Genomic DNA, 20,819 nt, shown 5'->3' with positions numbered 1-20,819 from the left:
TTCAATGTGCTTTGTCTTCGAGTGCTGAACTGGGTTGTTGGCAATCTTGATGGCGCTTTCGTTGTCGCAGTAGAGTGGCACTTGCTTCAGATGAATGCCATAGTCCTTGAGTGTTTGCTTCATCCACAGAAGGTGAGCGCAGCAAGATCCAGCAGCAATGTATTCAGATTCAGCAGTGGAGAGAGATACACAGTTCTGCTTCTTTGAAGACCAACATACAAGTGATCGTCCCAGAAAGTGACATGTGCCTGATGTAGATTTGCGATCCACTTTGTCACCAGCATAATCAGCATCCGAGAATCCAACCAGATCAAACTTTGAGCCCTTTGGATACCATAATCCTAGAGTTGGGGTGTGAGCCAAATATCGAAGAATTCGCTTCACAGCTAAGTGATGCGACTCCTTTGGTGTCGCTTGAAATCGAGCACACATGCAAACACTAAGCATAATATCTGGCCTAGATGCACATAGATAAAGCAAAGAACCAATCATGGAGCGGTATACCTTTTGGTCGAACTCTTTACCATTGTCGTCAGCACCCAGATGATGCTTGGCTGGCATTGGCGTCATGAAGCCTTTGCAGTCTTGCATACCGAACTTCTTCAGGCAATCTTTGAGATACTTCTCTTGAGATATGAAGATGCCGTTGCATTGCTGTCGTATTTGGAGACCAAGGAAGAACTTCAGCTCTCCCATCATGGACATCTGATATTGCTCTTGCATCATATATCCAAACTCTTCACTGTACTTCTGATTGGTGCAGCCGAAGATAATGTCATCCACATATATTTGGCACACAAACAGTTCACCATCATATGTCTTCGTGAAGAGAGTGGGGTCTAGGGAACTAGGTATGAAGCCTTTGCTCTTCAGGAAGTATTTCAGTGTGTCGTACCAGGCCCGAGGGGCTTGTTTGAGGCCATACAGTGCCTTGTTGAGCTTGTATACCATGTCAGGATGTTTTGGATCTTCAAAGCCAGGCGGTTGTGCAACATACACTTCTTATTCAATCTTGCCACTGAGAAAGGCGCTCTTCACATCCATTTGATATAGAAGTATGTTGTGATGATTTGCATAGGCCAGCAGTATGCGTATGGCTTCAAGTCTAGCCACAGGAGCAAATGTTTCATCGAAGTCAATGCCTTCCACTTGAGTATATCCTTGAGCAACGAGACGAGCTTTGTTTCTGACAACTTGACCATGCTCATCTTGCTTGGTGCGGTATATCCATTTGGTGCCTATTATATTGTGCTTCCGAGGATCAGGACGCTTAACCAGTTCCCATACATTATTCAGCTCAAACTGTTGAAGCTCTTCTTGCATAGCTTGAATCCATTCAGGTTCCATGAAGGCTTCTTCAACTTTCTTGGGTTCTGTAATTGAGACGAATGCGAAGTGCCCACAGAAATTTGCTAGCTGAGTTGCCCTTGATCGAGTGAGCGGACCGGGTGCATTAATGCTGTCAATTATTCTCTCAATCTGCACTTCATTGGCAACACGAGGATGTACATGGCGAAGGTTTTGCTCTTGCCGATCATTGTCATTGTTAGTGGGATTGTCTTCAGGCTGAGCATTGTCTTCAGGTTGATCAGGTGCGGAGATGATAAGTTCCTCTTCAGGTTGAGCTTGAGAGGGTATGATTTCTCCGGTTCCCATAAGCTTGATTGATTCGCTGGATGGAACTTCATCTAGCACATTTGGGAGGTGCTCTCTTTGTGAACCGTTAGTCTCATCAAACCGCACATCCACTGTTTCAGCCACTTTATAATGAAAGAGATTGAAGACTCTGTAGGAGTGCGAATCCTTTCCATATCCAAGCATAAAACCCTCATGTGCTTTTGGTGCAAATTTTGAAGTGTGATGTGGATCCTTGATCCAGCACCCGGCGCCAAATACTCTGAAGTAACTGACATTTGGCTTCTTGCCAGTAAGGAGCTCATAGGATGTCTTGTTTAGAAGCTTGTGAAGATAAACATGATTGATTGTATGGCATGCAGTATCAATGGCTTCAGGCCAGAATTTTCTTGGAGTCTTGTATTCATCAAGCATCGTTCGGGCCATCTCAATGAGTGTTCTGTTCTTGCGTTCGACGACGCCATTCTGCTGTGGCGTGTACGGGGCTGAGAATTCATGTGTGATGCCCAAGGTATCAAGATATGTATCAACGCCGGTGTTCTTGAATTCAGTGCCATTGTCGCTTCTGATGTGCTTTATCTTGGTGCCATAGTTGTTCATTGCTCGATTGGCGAAGCGTCTGAAGACATCCTGCACTTCAGTCTTGTAGAGGATTATGTGCACCCAAGTATATCTAGAATAATCATCAACAATGACAAAGCCATAGAGACAAGCAGTAGTAGTAAGAGTTGAGTAATGAGTGGGACCGAAAAGATCCATGTGGAGCAGTTCGAAGGGTCGAGTGGTTGCCATGATTGTCTTCGAGGGATGTTTGGCCCTCATCATCTTTCCTGCTTCACAGGCACCGCATAAGTGATCTGTCTTGAACTTGACGCCCTCGATGCCTATGACATGCTTCTTCTTTGTAAGGGTGTGGAGGTTCCTCATGCCAGCATGCCCTAGCCTCCGATGCCAGAGCCACCATTCTGAAGCTTTTGCTAGAAGACATACGGCAAGCTGTGGTCCTGCCGAGAAATCTACTACGTACAAATCATCTTTCCGATACCCTTCAAACACTAGAGACTTGTCAGATTCCATTAGTACAAGGCAGCGATATTTTCCAAATATTACGATCATGTTCAAATCGCAAAGCATTGAGACAGACATTAAGTTGAAGCCAAGGGATTCAACAAGCATGACTTTATCCATGTGTTGATCCTTTGAGATTGCAACTCTACCTAGACCCAGTACCTTACTTTTACCAGTGTCAGCAAATGTGATGTGACTCTTGTCGGATGGACGTAAGGTTGAGTCCATAAGAAGGCTTCTTTTGCCAGTCATGTGATTGGTACACCCACTATCAATAATCCATTCTGAAGACGCTGGTGTCATACCCTACAGTGCAGTTAGGGGGATAGGCTTCACGAAGAGAATTGTGAAGCAAAAACATTTGACGAACCAGTGGGTTATGAAAGCTTAGATCCAGATTAGGACTAATAGGGAGAGTAGCAAGCGATTCAGGAACGAAGTACATAGTAAGACCATTCGGGCATTTGATCTTGTGCCCTACAAGATGTTTAAGGTCCCCAGCAATAGCGTCAGACGATTTTGGTTTTCTGCTGGAGACATTTCCCTGCAAAAGAGAGTTAAGCTTTCTTAGCCACCCACATCTTCAAGGGTGGCTTAGAAGCAATAAGTCTAAGTGCAGCATATGAGAACTTTGGCTTTGGAGCCCTAGCAAAAATTCTTGCAGGCGGACAATAGTACTCATAAGAATAAGCAGAATAGTTCTTGGTCTTATGAACATGGCGGTTTGATGAACCGCGCTCATATTCATAGGCCTGAGTATGGTTTCCCTGCAAAACATTTGCGTTAGTGCGACTCAGGTGAGTCCTCTGTCTGTATGAAGCCTTTGGACCATATGAAGCCTGTGGTCTAAGGTTTGTCTTCTTCACGTGTGGTGTCATGATGACATTCACAGGAAGATTCTCCAGACACTTTTTCGGAACCTAGATCTTCTTCATAGGTGGTCCGTTCCTGCAGTTAGTACCAATGTACCTGGCAAACACTTCACCATTCTGATTCTTAAACAGTTTATAGTTTGCATCAAAGGATTCATCAATGACAATGGGGTTTGCACAAGTGAAGCCAGATAGAGTGGATGGATCTGCTGAAGATTCCTTTGCAACAACCCATGTGGTTTTGGGGTACTGCTTAGGTTTCCAGTAAGAGCCATCAGCATTCATTTTCCTTACGAACCCAACACCCTCTTTCCTCGGATTTCGGTTCAAGATCTGCTTTTTGAGGACATCACATAGTGTCTGATGCCCTTTAAGACTTTTGTACATCCTTGTTTCAAGGAATGTCTTCAACCTAGCATTCTCATCAGCAATAGCAGTGGAATCCTCAGCAGAGGGGTTAGTTCCCACATCAACAGTTGAAGATATTGCAATAGTAGCAGCAGTAGAAGATTCAGCAACAGTAGTAGCATTATCACGCTCAATGCATTTAAGACATGGTGGTTCAAATCCTTCCTGAGCGGAACTGATCTGTTCGGCGCGAAGTGACTCGTTTTCCTTTTGAAGATCTTCATGAGCCGCTCTCAATTTCTCAAGATCTTGCTTACTTTGAAGATAATCATAGGAAAGATTTTCGTGAGTTGTTGAGAGAGTTTCATGACGACTTTCAAGTTCCTCATACTTAACGTGAAGATTTTTTATGTCTTCAATTAAGGACTCAGATCGAGTCATTTCAGCGCCTAACATATCATCGCTTTTGTCTAACAGTTTTTGAATATGTTCCATAGCTTTCTGTTGTTCAGCTGCAATTTTAGCAAGTGTTTTGTAGCTGGGTTTTGAACCACAATCAGAGTCATCTTCACTAGATGTTTGATAGTGAGTAGTGCATGTGTTTACCTTGGCACCGCGTGCCATGAAGAAGTAGGTAGGAGCGGAGTAGTCCTTGTCATTTGCATCGGTGTCGGTGATGAAGTCATTGTCTTCAGTGTTGAAGATGGACTTGGCAACGTATGCTGTAGCCAGACTTGCAACGCCAGAATCGGACTCTTCCTCAGACTCCACCTCCACCTCCTCAGAAGCGGACTCCTCCTCTGAATCCATTTCCTTGCCAACAAACGCACGTGCCTTGCCAGATGAGCTCTTCTTGTGTGATGAAGACTTTGAGGAAGACTTGGAAGAAGACTTTGAGTATTTCTTCTGCTTCTTGTCGTCAGAGTCATATTCCTTGCTCTTCTTCTTCTTTTTGTTCTCATTGTCCCACTGCGGACACTCAGAGATGAAGTGGCCAGGTTTCTTGCACTTGTGACATGTTTTCTTCTTGTAGTCATGAGCAGAAGCTTCATCATTCCTTGAGCTTGATCGTGAAGACTTTCTAAAACCTTTCTTCTTGGTGAATTTTTGGAACTTCTTCACAAGCATAGCAAGTTCCCTTCCAATGTCTTCAGGATCATCAGAACTGCTGTCAGATTCTTCTTCAGATGAAGAGACAACTTTTGGCTTCAAGGCACGAGTTCGCCCATAGTTTGGACTGTAGATATCTCTTTTCTCAGAAAGCTGAAACTCATGTGTGTTGAGCCTCTCAAGTATGTCAGACGGATCGAGTGTCTTGAAATCAGGTCGTTCTTGAATCATCAGGGCTAGGGTGTCAAACGAACTGTCAAGTGATCTCAGTAGTGTCTTGACGACTTCATGCTTGGTGATCTCAATAGCGCCAAGGGCTTGAAGCTCATTCGTGATGTCAGTGAGTCGATTAAATGTGAGCTGGACATTGTCATCGTCATTTCTCTTGAAGCGGTTGAAGAGGTTGCCAAGGACACTGAGTCTCTGACCTCTCTGGGTTGAGACGCCTTTGTTGACTTTGGAGAGCCAGTCCCAGACTAGCTTAGATGTTTCCAAAGCACTCACGCAGCCATATTGTCCTTTGGTCAGATGACCACAGATGATATTCTTGGCAGTAGAGTCCAGTTGAACGAACTTCTTGACATCAGCAGCAGTGACACCTTGTCCAGCCTTGGGAACGCCGTTCTTGACGACATACCATAGGTCGACATCAATGGCTTCAAGATGCATGCGCATCTTATTCTTCCAGTAGGGATATTCAGTTCCATCGAAGACGGGGCACGCAGCGGAGACTTTAATTATCCCTGCAGTCGACATAGCTAAAACTCCAGGTGGTTAAACTGAATCACACGGAACAAGGGAGTACCTTGCTCTGATACCAATTGAAAGTGCGTTATATCGACTAGAGGGGGGTGAATAGGCGATTTTTATGAAAGTCTTCAAAACGTGGAAGTTATGAAGACAAACGATAGAAATAAACCTATTACCCTGCAGCGGAAGGTAGACTACACTAGGCAAGCCATAGTCAAGTATTCAATGGAGTGAAAGCACAATGACTAATAGCAGCAATGTAGTAAGGATCATGTAGGAAGATATTATGAAGCCAAATAGAACACACAGTCACTCAGTGAAGATAAAAGATAGTGCAATCATACAATGACTTCACAAGGAGTAACAGTACGTAAAGAGAAGGGAAGGATGAAACCAGTGACTCGTTGAAGACAATGATTTGTTGGACCAGTTCCAGTTGTTGTGACAACTGTACGTCTGGTTAGGGCGGCTAGGTATTTAAACCTGAGGACACATAGTCCCGGACACCCAGTCCTGAACACGCAGCTCAGGACACCCAGTCCTCACCGTATTCCCCTTGAGCTAAGGTCACACAGACCTCTCCCAATCACTCTGGTAAGTCTTCAAGGTAGACTCCCAAACCTTCACAGACTTCGTTCACCGGCAATCCACAATGTCTCTTGGATGCTCAGAACGCGACGCCTAACCGGCTGGAGGATTCAAATAAGTCTTCAGATCACACAGACAAGAAGACTTAAGTGATGCCTAATTCTCTTTGGCTTTGGGTGGTTAGGGCTTTATCCTCGCAAGGAATTCTCTCTCAAAGGCTTCGAGGTGGGTTGCTCTCAAACGACAAAAGCCGTACTCTAACTCTGAGCATCCAACCATTTATGGTTGTAGGGGGTGGGCTATTTATAGCCACTAGGCAACCCGACTTGATTTGTCCAAAATGACCCAGGGTCACTAAGGAACTGACACGTGTCCAACGGTCAGATTTCAAACTCACACGGCAACTTTACTTGGGCTACAAGGAAAGCTGACTTGTCCGTCTCTGGACAAGATTCGCTCTCATAGTCTTCACTCGAAGACATAGGTTTTGGTTAAGCATCACTTCAGTCATTCTGACTGGTTCTCTTGGACCCCACTTAACAGTATGGTGGTTCCTATGACTCAACAAAGAAGAAAAAGAACTACGAAAGATCTAAGTCTTCGAGCTCCATAGGCTTCATGCAATGTCTTCTCTTGTCATAGTCTTCAATGTGAATATCTTCATATACCACCTTTGACATCAATGTCTTCATACATTTTTAGGGGTCATCTCTGGTAGGAAAATCGAATCAATGAGGGACTTCTACCTGTGTTATCCTGCAATTCTCACAAACACATTAGTCCCTCAACTAGGTTTGTCGTCAATACTCCAAAACCAACTAGGGGTGGCACTAGATGCACTTACAAGCTTTCTGCATCTTGAGAATTAATTGTTCATGATAAGCGGATAGTGTAGTTGATCATCACTATTGCTAAATTCTATTGCCTGATATAATATAAGTATGAGCACTCAACCATTGTACAGCTTTATGCATATTTGTTTTGTATTTTTATAAATGATAATAGTTTGTGCAAGATGTTCACATGTTATTTTAGTTTTTGACTAAATTCTCTTATGCCCTTGACTTAGCTTGACCCAGAACAGCAGCATCCTTGATGCATACTGACCTTCACCTCGTTCTTTCTCTCGCAGACTCGAAGGAGACCATATGCAAGGCACCTCCTCTTTAGTTGTGAGAGTGTCCAGGGGTCGTGGGTGCGGCTAATGCCTATGTAACACCCCGGATATGTTTTTCCCAATATGTATTCCAACTCTTGCCGTTTCCGGCCTTAAGTTATTTTATTTTCTCGGGTTCGGGTTTTTTTGTCTCCGTGTGTTGTTATCATTGTCATGCATCTCATATCATGTCATCATGTGCATTGCATTTGCATACGTGTTCATCTCATGCATCTGAGCATTTTCCCCGTTGTTCGTTTTGCATTCCGGCGCTTCGTTCTCCTCCGGTGGTCATTTCTACCTTTCTTTCGTGTGTGGGGATTAAACATTTCCGGATTGGACCGAGACTTGCCAAGCGGCCTTGGTTTACCACCGGTAGACCGCCTGTCAAGTTTCGTACCATTTGGACTTCGTTTGATGCTCCAACGGTTAACCGAGGGACCGAAAAGGCCTCGTGTGTGTTGCAGCCCAACACCTCTCCATTTTGGCCCAAAACCCTCTCCATCATCTACAGCATTCGATCACGATCACGTGGCCGAAAACCGCACCTAATTTGGACACTCCTAACACCCTCTATGCCTATATATACACCACCCTCCCGAAATTCGCGGATCCCCTTCGTCCAAACCCTAGATCCACCCTCTCCGCGCGGCCGGACACGTCCGCCGGCCGCCGGACACGTCCGCCGCCGCCCGCAGCCAATCGGCACGCGCCACGTGGCCCAGCCACCGCCTCCCGCCGCCGGCCCGCGAGGCCCGGGGCCGGCCCTCCCCGCCGGCCGCTCGGGCCAGATCCGCCCACGCCCGCCGCCTCTTCTTCCCCGCCTCGCCGCCGCACTTCCGCGCTGGTCGCCGCCGCCACAGGACCTCGCCGCGCCGCCACGGGACCTCGTCGCGCCGCCACAGGACCTCGCCCGCCACCACATCGCCGCCCCGCGCCCCCCTCGCCGCCCCGGTGGCCGGAGTCACCGTCCCTCGCCGGATCGGGACGCGCCCCGGCCTCCCCCTCGCCTTCCCTCGCCGGAGCAGCCGCCACATCACCGGAGTCGGCCTCGGTTCGCGCGCCGGCGTGGAACCCTAGATCTTGCGCGGTTGACTTTCTCCCTCTCTTCTATATTTTTTTGCATACTTCACAGCATCGTAACTCCTCATCCGTAGCTCCGTTTTGGGCATATAGCATATCAAAGTGTTCATCTCAGAGAGTACATCATTTCATCTCATTGCATCATTTTCATTTTAGTTCATCTTGATACCCGAATTGCTGTTAGAAGAATGCTATTTGAGATAATTGCCAGATCTGCTGCTCCGATTAGATATTTGTCATTTTTTCATGATTATTGTGTGCATGATATGCCCCTGAGCTCTTCATGAGTTTTGTTATATGTTTTGCCATTTTTCTAGAGGTGCAACCCATGTATTTTTGTGATGTGTGTGGTGACTAGCACAAGCTTGCAAAGTGGAGCATTCGTGAATGCTGATTTCAGGGACTTAGCATTTCCACTAAGTCCTTGAATTGTTTATCTCAATATGCCATATGTTCATGTTGTTTCCTAGTGATCCGTGCCTCTTTTGAGGATGATCAGTAAGGATGTTTTGCTAATCTTGTAGTTCTCTATCCATCCATGTCCTTGTTTGCAATTATGGAGCACCCTAGCTTGAGTCAATCGAGCTCTACTTTTGTCATTTCGTGAATCTGGGCAGATTGTCTACTTGTTAGCAATTTTGCCGAGGATGTTGTAGTTGATCCGTGCATGCTATGTTATTGTTATTGCCATGTCTAGCTTGTATAATGTGTATTCTTGATGGGTGTATGCTTAGATTGTCATGACTTGCTCTGTAGTGAGTGCATCGAGCTCGTAAACATGCCTACTTGATATCTGATTTTGCATGTTCCAGTTTTCACTAAGTCTGAGACCTGATTATGTTTTTGCCATGTTCACATGCTTGCAAATGTATTTTCTGATCCCTTTTGGCTCACGGTCACTAAGGGACTTTTGTTAAGCTCTTTGAGTAGCTCCATGCCATGCTTTACTTTTCCATGTTAAGGTCCTGTAGCATATAGTTTTCATGCTCCAAAGTGTGCTACCTGATCTGAAATTCCAGACAAGTGTTAATTTCACTAAGTCTGAAATATGTTTACCAAATGCATTTTTTCCATGCTTGTTTGAACCTGTTAATGGATGAATTAGCCGTAGCTCAGTGTTCCTATTTTGTTAAGCATCATGAATGGATCCCTGCCATGTATTTTGATGCCAGGTTTGGGTGCTGTAGCATGTTCATCTTGTTGCATCTAGTTGGCTACTTGCTGTAAATCACAGAACGTGATCATATTTGAATTGCTTGCCATTCCCAAACCGTAACTCCGATTCCGGCGTTCTTTATATCGTTTTCAAGCGGTTTCATCTCACCTTTCCAGTGGCACACCTGGATTTCCAAGTTGAGGCCAGGTTCATGCTTTCCTTGTCAATCTTGCATATGCATCCCATATTGCATCCCGCATAGCATCCTATCTTTGCATCATGTTGTTTGAGTTTGCACGTGGTTGATTGTGTCCTTGTTGATTGTTTGTCTTGTTTGGGTAGAGCCAGGAGACGAGTTCACTAACGAGGAGCCCGTTGAGTTTTCTTTCGAGGATCCAGTCAACTCTGACAACTTTGCAGGCAAGATGATCATACCCTCGAAATCACTACTATCTTTGCTTTGCTAGATGCTCGCTCTTTTGCTATGCCTATGCTACGATGCCTACCATTTGCTTATCATGCCTCCCAAATTGCCATGTCAAACCTCTAACCCACCATGTCCTAGCAAACCGTTGATTGGCTATGTTACCGCTTTGCTCAGCCCCTCTTATAGCGTTGCTAGTTGCAGGTGACGATTGGAGACCGTTCCTTGTTGGAACATTATTTACTTGTTGGGATATCATTATATTGCCTTGTTATCTTAATGCATCTATATACTTGGTAAAGGGTGGAAGGCTCGGCCTCTCACCTAGTGTTTTGTTCCACTCTTGCCGCCCTAGTTTCCGTCATATCAGTGTTATGTTCCCGGATTTTTGCGTTCCTTACGCGGTTGGGTGATAATGGGAACCCCTTGATAGTTCGCCTTGATTAAAGCTTTTCCAGCAATGCGCAACCTTGGTTTTACCATTTGCCACCTAGCCTCTTTTTCCCTTGGGTTTCCGGAGCCCGAGGGTCATCTTATTTAAACCCCCCCCCCCGGGCCAGTGCTCCTCTGAGTGTTGGTCCGACTGAGCTGCCTGCGGGGCCACCTCGGGGAAACTTGAGGGTTGGTTTTACTCGTAGCTAGTCTCATTTGAGTGTGCCCTGAGAACGAGATATGTGCAGCTCCTATTGGGATTTGTCGGCACATTCGGGCGGTGTTGCTGGATTTGTTTTAACTTGTCGAAGTGTCTTGTAGAACCGGGATACCGAGTCTGATCGGAATGTCTCGGGAGAAGGTCTATTCCTTCGTTGACCGTGAGAGCTTGTCATGGGCTAAGTTGGGACTCCCCTGCAGGGATTTGAACTTTTGAAAGCCGTGCCCGCGGTTATGGGCAGATGGGAATTTGTTAATGTCCGGTTGTAGATAACTTGAACCTTAACTTAATTAAAATGAATCAACTGTGTGAGTTACCGTGATGGTCTCTTCTTGGCGGAGTCCGGGAAGTGAACACGGTGTTGGAGTAATGCTTGCCGCATGTTGCTCTCTAGTTATCCGTTCGCGCTTTGCCTCCTCTTCTCGCTCTCTTTTGCGAACAGGTTAGCCACCATATATGCTAGTCGCTTGTTGCAGCTCCACATATTTACCTTGCCTTACCTATAAGCTTAAATAGTCTTGATCGCGAGAGTGCGAGATTTCTGAGTCCCTGTGGCTCACAGATTACTTCCAAACCAGATGCAGGGCCTGATGATTCCGTTCCAGATGACGCGCTTGAGCTCAAGTGGGAGTTCGACGAGGACTCACGCCGTTACTACGTGTCTTTCCCTGATGATCAGTAGTGGTGCCCAGTTGGAGTGATCGGGACCGTGTCACATGTTGGGTTTATCTTTTATTTTGGCGTCGTAGTCGGGCCATGAGTGTTTGAATGTTGTAATGCTATTTATGTACTTTGTTTGACGTGGCGAGTGTAAGCCAACTATGTACCTCCCCTTTTATTATCTATATTACATGGGATGTTGTGATGATTGCCTAACTTGCGACATTGCTTTCAATGCGGTTATGCCTCTAAGTAGTGCCTCGACACGTGGGAGATATAGCCACATCGAGGGTGTTACAGCCTATGTCTGTGGCTGCACTTGACACTGCCCTCTCTTTAAGGGCACATACCATTTTTTATAACTCTGCTATCTTTTCCCAAGTCTTTATTATCTTGCCTATTGTCGTGGTTTTGTCACGGCAGATGTCCTAGAGAAAGGACTTAGTCGTGGAGCCATCGCGATGGGTTAGCTTGAAGGGGTTAAAGCGGACACAGGGATGCAAGAGAGTTTATACTAGTTCAGCCCCTTCGATGAAGGTAAAAGCCTACGTCTAGTCGTGATGGAATTGATGGGGTTTCGATGATTAGGGAGCAAACAAGCTTCGCCTATGTCTCGAGTTGTTGTCTGTTGTCCTTGAACCGCTGCCGGGTCGTCCCCTTATATACACGGGTGACACCCGTCGGTTCACCAAGTCCCAACACCGGTCGATATTCGTATCCGGGCTGGTCTCTCCTTATTCCTAACTTACAATACAAGTTTATATACAAATGGTTTACAGCTACAAGTCTTAAACCGACTACGGGCCTTAAGCCCTCATCTGTCTTCCTGGGCTTTAACACTCTTGAACTACTGATGAAGTTGACCCGGCCCAGATAGGCCAGTTTACGCCCAGCAGTAATATCCCCAACATTAGGCCCCAGATTGATTTGAACGGGTTCATGTCAATCCTTTAACAAAAACTTCATCTTCAACATCTTCTCATACATTGGTAAACCGCCATGATGTCATCTTCTCTGATTGCTGTAAACCGGAGTGACGTCACCTGTCATAACGAAGCTATCCATTATACTTCTTTGTTTAATAGATCTGCGGAAATCGAGGTGACAGCTCCGTTTCGTGGCCCCTTGATTATCGCGCCTGACACATGTCCTTTTGCCTTATAAATAGGACCGAAGGGTCATTTCCTTTCTCTTTCCCTTTGGCCCCTTCTGCTTCGTCTTCCTCGCATCGCCCAGCTTCAGAGCTCCGCCGCCACCGTCGACCTCTGCCTCAACCTTGGCCGCTGCATCAACCTGGGCGCACCAGAGCATCACGGCAACCTTCCGCGTCTTCCTCAGCTCCGGTAAATCTTCTATCCTTTCCCCCGTAGATCTGCTCTAGGGTTTCACAGTTCTTCAGTGTTCATCGTCTGCCTCTTGCTCATATGATCGATCTTTAGATGAATCCACAAATCTTTATTCTGTGCAATGGTAGTTGTTTAACCTTCGCCTTCACTTACGCATCTCAAAACCATAGATCTATATGTACGTTTTGCTCATTGATTCGGTACTGCTCCTATTGAACCTCTGAATATTCATCTCTTTCCTGAACTTGCTTCAGATCCAACGCTGTAGAGAAATCTTGTGAAATCTGTTTCTGCATACTTATCCATCCGCAATCTCAGCTGCTTAGATCAGGCGGTTTAACCTTGTAGAAAAATTTGCCAAACCGGTATATACCATTAGTCCCCTTGTTGAACCGCCAGATGTTGTTGCTTCATAAAACTCCGGTTCAGATAGATCTGTCTCCGGTTTAACATTGCACATACCAATGTACCTTGATCAATGCATTTTTGAACCGGGATTTTCTACCTTGTAGATTTCATCATGGCCAAGCAAGTATATGAGTGCAATTGGGTTCCTTCTCGCGTCACAGAGGCTCAGCTGGATGATTTAGTCCTGATCGGCGCTTTAGGCAGCAAAGATACCATCCATTGGAGGGCTCCTGGCAAAGAATGCCCTCCCACACCTCAAGAAGGAGAGTTCGTTGTTTTCGTAGATCACTTAGCCCGGGGCTTTAAGCCGCCCGGTTCTAAATTTTACCGGGATGTTTTAGCCGATTTCCAACTCCATCCACAAGACACTGGCCCCAACTCTGTTACAAATATGTGTCACTTCCAAGTGCTCTGTGAGGCGTTCTTTCAAGAGGAGCCCACAGTGGAATTGTTCAGAGACCTTTTCCATCTAAACTGCCGTACTGAGTTTATTGACGGCTCCAATACAGAATTGGGTGGCGTGGCGATCCAGAAAAGGAAAGAGGTCACATACCCTCACGCCAAACTGCACAGCCACCCCAAAGAGTGGAATCAGACATGGTTCTATTGCAAAGACACCTCCCCTGCTGGTGAGAATCCCTTGCATGGCTTTCGTCCGGAGCGGCTCAGCAGTACACACCCTTTTCCGCAAAGATTGACTGCCCAGGAGAGAAGCAAATATGCTCCTCAACTGTCGAAGCTCAGAGCCTTTATGGCCAACGGTTTAACAGGGGTTGATCTCGCTCACTGTTGGATATCATGGAGCATACTGCCCCTTAGTCAGCACCCCAGTTTGATGTGCGAGTATACTGGCAGTGTTGATGACCCACTGCGACATTCCAAAATCCAGCTCACCGATGAAGAAATCACAGAGGCTGTGAATAAGATGCTGAATGAACCAGAACACATCTGTGCTAAAAACAGTCTGCTTCCCTTCTGTGCCACCAACAAACCGCCAGCTGTAAGACTTTGATTTTTCTTTTTGCTGAATCTATTATTGATATATCCGGTCATTGTTTAATATCAGTGTCTGTGTAATCAGGGCAATGATCCATTTTGGAGCAAGAAACTGCCGCAGGAGAAACCAGAAAAACCAGACAAACCGGAAAGAGCAACCCGGCAAAAGACTAAAGCTGTGAAGAAGACTGCTCATAGGAAAAGAACCACTGCATCCTCTAATCTGGCCCCTGATGATGATGTGGATAATCCGGACCTTGAGGTAGAGCTTGACTCACTTGGCTTATTTTTCATGCGTCTTATTGATGATGATATTTGTCAGGATGATGCTGAAGCCAGCCACGCTGATGCTGCAGAGGTAATTATTCTCTCTTCCGATTCAGAACCTTTGCCTTCACTAAAAATCCGTCAGGCAAACCGGAAAGTTAAATTTTCTCATCCTCTTGCTTATTTGGATCCCAAATTTCTTATGAAGACCCAACAACACGAAGCTCGTCGCATAACCCGGCACAGCGGCCAGGTAGTTACCTCCGCCGGTTTACCGAACAGTCCGGTCCGGAAACACCGTTCAGAGGTCTCTAATTTGCTTGTCAATGCTTGTCCTAAAGCGGGCTGCTTTCGTCAACCTCTTAATCCATCTGACTCCGATTACCAGGTTACTTCCCACTCATCTTCTGGCGAGTCATCGGCTACTCAGCTGCCATCGCTCAAAACGGTGCTTGGGTAAGCTATACTTATCATAATATTTGCAGCACATCGCCTTAGAACATATGTTGTATTTGATTTTGTTATTCCTTTCAGGGCCAAACCTAGGCCAAGCAAGAAGGCTCTCCTGGATAAAGCGGTCGAAGAAGATGCCGTCCTTGAACCGGGCAAGACACCAGATCTTGAAGCGGCTATTCCTAAGGATATACCCAATGATCCACCGCAGTAAGACGACGATCTTATTGCTGAAGAGAGACCTACTGATGCCTCAGGTCCTGTCAATCAGCCCACAAGCTGCATCCGGATTGAGAAATCCACCGGTCCAGCAAAGCCTACTGACAAGCCAACAGCCCCAGTGCAAACCGGCGATACCAAGGACGATGAGGTTGTCATTACTGGCACTGGCCATACCGAGCCAAGCAATCCTGTTGCTTTGTCCAAACATTCTGCCAAGGAAGAATTTGCTGCCTTTGGCAAAGGCAAGTGGAATGCTGATCTGGCGACTTACGCTGCTCTGAACGCCCAAGATATCCATTCCAGCTACCTGAACCGGCTGTATACCAGTCGTGACTATGAAGCCGGTCTGGTTAATATGATGAAAGATAAATATGAGCTAACTTCCCTATGCTCTTTCCTGCTTGTATGCTTCAATTCTTGCTGACTCTCCTAGCCCCCAAGGGCCGGTTTGTAATTTTCTTTCAAACCGGGACTTACTAATATAAATCTTAATGCTTTGAAATTCGCTGATGTAGCCCCCAAGGGCCGGTTCAACTTAGCGTAGTTAAACCGGTACTTTAAGTAGTTGAGATTGCCGCATCAGAATATATACGAGCAAATAGCCATTAGCCCCCAAGTGCCAAGTTGAATACTTGTATTGATCTTGGGACTTTGTAAGCAATTGAAAGATGAAGATCGAATATGCATTAGCCCCCAAGTGCCAAGTGCATAACTTGTGATGTGGTTGGTACTTCAATCCTTGTACCGTTTTGTTGAAGCATATGACTGTCTGCATGCAGGCTGAGCTGAAGACGAAAGAAAGCCAAGTCACCGATCTCCAAGAAAACCTGAAAACCCAACAAGCTGAAACCTCCAAAGCAAAAGAGGAATTAGCCAGCGCTTTAAGCGCCATGGAACAGCTTAAGGAGAGGTTCAAGAAGAAGTGGGCGGATTGGGCCACTGAAAAGTCCGCTTTAATCAAACGAGCAGAGGATGCCAAGGCTGCACTAAAACCGGTGGCGGATGAACTGACCAGCATAAAGCGGCACGTGCATGCCATGACCACTACTATCTTTGGTAAGCCAGTTTGACTTCTGAATTGACTCGGCCTTCTTACAGAGCTGCCGGTTTGTTAACCCTTTATGATATTTCAGGGACACGCATTGGTCACTTGGGGTCAGATGTGCGGAAGAAATTGAAAGCCGCCTATACGTTGGTCGAACAATTGTACACTGGTGCACAGCGGATCATCTGTACCGCATCCCACAACAAACCGGCGCCCACTTTGATTCAAGACACTCTGATGAAACTGTCGGTGCTTCCTGCCTGGGTTGAAGAGCTGAAGAAATCTGCTGCTCGAACCGGTGCGATCAATGCCTTAATCCGGGCAAAAGCCTGGGTGCCGGATTTTGATCCTATTGAAGCGGCTCAGGGCTATCCCAGCTTGAAGGAAGACGGGTCAGAGTTTGGTGAAGCGGATCTGCGAGCCATAAACCGGGAGGTGCGTCCGCTAGCTTGTCAATTTGCTGAAGAAGCAGACTTGTCTCATTATCAAGCCCAATATGACAATCAGAACAAGCGAATAGCTGCACCAATTCATGAATCGGAAAATCTTATCCCTCCAATCCATAAGCATACTTACGCTCCCGATATTGACCCGTCATTGCCGATCCATGATGAAGCTGTTTTTCAAGCATTAATGGGAATCGACTGGACAACTGTTGATTTCCAGCCGCTGGGTAGAGAAACTAAAGCTGAAGCGGCACAGGATGACCCACAACCATCAGGCCAGGCTGGTGACCAAGCTTGAACTGGAAGCCGGTTTAAAACTGCTTCTCCTTTGCAAAAAACAATGATCTTATTGTGGGCACCGTGTTGCCTTGTAATAGGCTAGCTGATACTTTTGATGTTGATATGCCTTCCTACATAATTTGCTCTTCCTTTGGGTGATGAACTTTCCAAAATACTTTCTGCAATAAAAAATCTTCAAGTGCCACCGCGGTTGTACCGTCAGGCGGAATATGATTTCTGCATACATGAAATCAAAACATCCGGAAAAAAAATTAAGTATATGACCAAATTTTTGAGATACATAATACCTGCCATCGTTGAGCGTGAAGTTGGCTCGGCCAATCTTGTAGCGGAGTTTTATAAACCCACATTGTTGGAGGAGATAGCAGCTCCCATATATATATGACGCCGGCTTACCATGTAAACCGTACCGGGTTATAATAAACACCGTGTTACTCCATAAGAGGATGTTAACAAAAAAGATCAAACCGGGCAAATAGTCTCCGGATTGAAATGAACCGTGTTCCGTCAGTTGACAGTATGAACCGGTTGAAAACTTTGTCGGTTTAAAAAATGCAATAAAAAAGAAAGAAGTATCTTTCAAAGAAAAGTGTGAAGCAAATGCAATGACAAAACCGTTTGCAAAAAAGGTTTATTTGAGCTGATCAGATGGCGTTACCATGGCCGAACACGACCAAGCTCCCGTTAGGTGTAACTATGGTTCTAGTCAGCCAGGTCCCCAAATGAAACCGTGGCATCTATCCCGATCAAGTGGCATGGCAATGGTTCGGGTTCGACCAGGCCCCCAAGTGATTCTATGGCCTTAGGCCGATCAAGAGGCATGACTGGTTCAGACGTGACCAAGTCCCCAAGTGATCTGGTGGCTCTCGCCTATCAAGAGGTATGGTATTGGTTCGGACACGACCAAACCCCCAAGTGATATAACACGATGCTTTTAAAAAGATAACTCAAGGGGTAAACTGGAGGCCGCTTTAGAACAACTCCGTGTAACCACACATGATGTAAAAGAACAGATACCCTGCTTTAGCTGAGGTTTCGGTTTATTATATTTAATCATAATATATACATCGTCGTAATATGTACATAAGTAGAGCCAATGACTCAGGTATAGTAAGGCCGAAGATGAGCTATGTTCCATGGCCTGTTGGTCTCCTCCTCTGATGTACGTGAGTCCTTATGCTCTCGAGTATCGATCAGATAGTATGACCCGTTGTGCAGATTCTTGCTGACCACGAAAGGCCCCTCCCAAGGTGGGGATAGCTTATGCATATCAGTCTGATCTTGGATGAGCCGAAGCACTAAATCTCCTTCCTGAAAGGTTCTGGTTCTGACTCGGCGACTGTGATAACGACGAAGATCCTGATGGTAAATCGCCAATCAGGCGGCTGCTATGTCACGCTCTTCATCCAACCGGTCCAAAGCATCTTGCCGTGCTGTCTCATTGTCCGCTTCAATATAAGCCGTCACACGAGGTGAATCATGACGGATATCACTGGGGAGAACCGCCTCCGCTCCATAAACCATGAAGAACGGTGTGTATCCTATTGATCTGTTGGGTGTTGTATTGATGCTCCATAACACAGATGGTAATTCTTCTACCCAACAACCCGACGTTCTCTGCAAAGGAACCATGAGCCGGGGCTTGATACCTCTCAAGATCTCTTGATTAGCTCTTTCTGCTTGACCATTGGACTGTGGGTGTGCCACTAATGAAACGTCGAGCTGGATGTGCTCCCGTTCGCAGAACTCCTTCATGGCACCTTTGGACAAATTGGTACCATTATCTGTGATGATACTGTGTGGAAAGCCAAACCGGAAAATCACTTTTTTAATGAACTGAACCGCCGTGGCCGCATCACACTTGCTAACAGGTTCTGCCTCCACCCACTTTGTAAACTTGTCAACCGCCACCAGGAGGTGGGTCTTCTTATCTTTGGACCTTTTGAAAGGCCCAACCATATCCAGCCCCCAAGTCGCAAACGGCCAAGTAATTGGAATCATTCTCAATTCTTGAGCCGGTACATGAGCACGTCTTGAAAACTTTTGGCAACCATCACATCGTCTGACCAGATCCTCCGCATCAGCATGAGCAGTTAACCAATAGAAGCCATGGCGAAACGCTTTAGCCACCAGAGATTTTGAACCAGCGTGGTGACCACAATCTCCTTCGTGGATCTCACACAAAATTTCATGGCCTTCTTCAGGAGACGCACAGCGTTGAAATGCTCCTGACACACTGCAATGATGCAACTCACCGTTGATAATAGTCATGGACTTGGATCGCTGAATTATCTGTCGGGCCAGAGTCTCATCCTCTGGTAACTCGCCCCGATTCTTGTACGCCAGGTAAGGAAGCGTCCAATCCGGAATAACATGAAGGGCTGCCACCAATTCAGCCTCCGGATCAGGAATAGCCAAATCCGCTTCACCAGGGATCTTGACCGACGGGTTGTGCAACACATCCAGAAAAACATTGGGCGGGACCGGTTTGCGCTGAGAGCCCAGACGGCTTAAGGCGTCCGCCGCTTCATTTTTCGCCGGTCCACGTGGTCCACCTGATAGCCTTTGAAATGACCTGCAACAATATCCACCTCACGACGATATGCTGCCATGAGTGGGTCCTTGGAGTCCCAAGTGCCAGACACTTGCTGAGCCACGAGGTCCGAGTCACCGAAGCACTTAAGTCGACTTAGATTCATCTCCTTAGCCATCCGGAGACCATGGAGCAAGGCTTCATACTCAGCTGCATTGTTAGTACAAGGGAACATTAAGCGGAAAACATAACAAAACTTATCACCTCATGGGGAAGTTAATACGACTCCAGCCCCCGAGCCTTCCAATTGCCTGGATTCGTCAAAATGGATGGTCCAATATGTGTCATCCGGCTTTTCTTCAGGTGCTTGCATTTCCGTCCAACCATTGATAAAATCAACAAGTGCTTGAGACTTAACTGCCGTCCGAGGCACATACTTCAAATCGTGCGGCCCAAGCTCTATAGCCCACTTGGCAATCCGGCCAGTTGCTTCCCGGTTCTGGATGATATCCCCCAAAGGAGCAGAACTGACCACCGTAATTGGATGCCCTTGGAAGTATTGTTTAAGCTTCCGGCTTGCCATAAAAACTCCATACACCAGCTTCTGCCAATGCGGATACCTTTGCTTGGACTCGATGAGTACCTCGCTGATATAATAGACCGGACGTTGAACCGGATGCTCCTTACCTGCCTCCTTTTGCTCCACCACAATGGCCACGCTGACCGCCCAAGCATTAGCAGCAACATATAGCAATAACGGCTCCTTGTCAATGGGAGCGGCGAGCACAGGCGGATTGGCCAATTGCCGCTTTAAGTCCTCAAATGCTTCATCAGCGGCGGAACTCCAGACAAACTGATCCATTTTTTTAACATCTGATACAAAGGGATAGCCTTCTCACCAAGACGACTGATAAACCGGCTTAATGCGGCAATCCGGCCTGCCAGGCGTTGAACATCATTGATACACTTCGGTTTAGCCAGGGAGGTGATGGTTGTGATCTTCTCCGGATTAGCCTCAATTCCCCTATTGGACACCAGAAAGCCCAATAACTTGCCCGCCGGTACACCAAAGACGCACTTGTCCGGATTAAGCATCATCTTGTATGTCCTCAGGTTATCAAAGGTTTCCTTCAAATCACCAATCAGAGTCTCCTTCTCCCTGGATTTAACCACGATATCATCCACGTAAGCATGTACATTACGGCCAATCTGTTTGTGTAGACAATTTTGCACACAATGTTGATAAGTTGCCTGGGCACTCTTGAGCCCAAAGGGCATAGACACATAGCAGAAGGCTCCAA

Source organism: Triticum urartu, chromosome 6 (assembly GCF_003073215.2).
Source record: "Triticum urartu cultivar G1812 chromosome 6, Tu2.1, whole genome shotgun sequence".
Taxonomy (NCBI): domain Eukaryota; kingdom Viridiplantae; phylum Streptophyta; class Magnoliopsida; order Poales; family Poaceae; genus Triticum; species Triticum urartu.
Note: the sequence above shows the minus strand (reverse complement) of the source record.